Raw genomic sequence first — 254 nt, forward strand, 5'->3', positions numbered from 1 at the left:
TTAGCTTCACAATGCGCCCAAGCAACTCTCAAGGACTCTAAGTTTCAGATAAGATCTATATTTCTACACTGGGAGATATATGCACAGATGAAATTATATGTCATACACAAAAGAAAAAAGCCATAGCAACACAGAAATAGGATAATAGTAAAGACACTGATCTGGGAGACCTGGGTCATAGCACAAGGTGTAATAACGAAGGAAGGAAGGAAGGAAGGAAGGAAGGAAGGAAGGAAGGAAGGAAGGAAGGAAGG

Source organism: Petaurus breviceps, unplaced genomic scaffold (genome assembly GCF_028583685.1).
Source record: "Petaurus breviceps papuanus isolate PSGF00001 unplaced genomic scaffold, PetGlider_PUasm1.0 90740, whole genome shotgun sequence".
Taxonomy (NCBI): domain Eukaryota; kingdom Metazoa; phylum Chordata; class Mammalia; order Diprotodontia; family Petauridae; genus Petaurus; species Petaurus breviceps.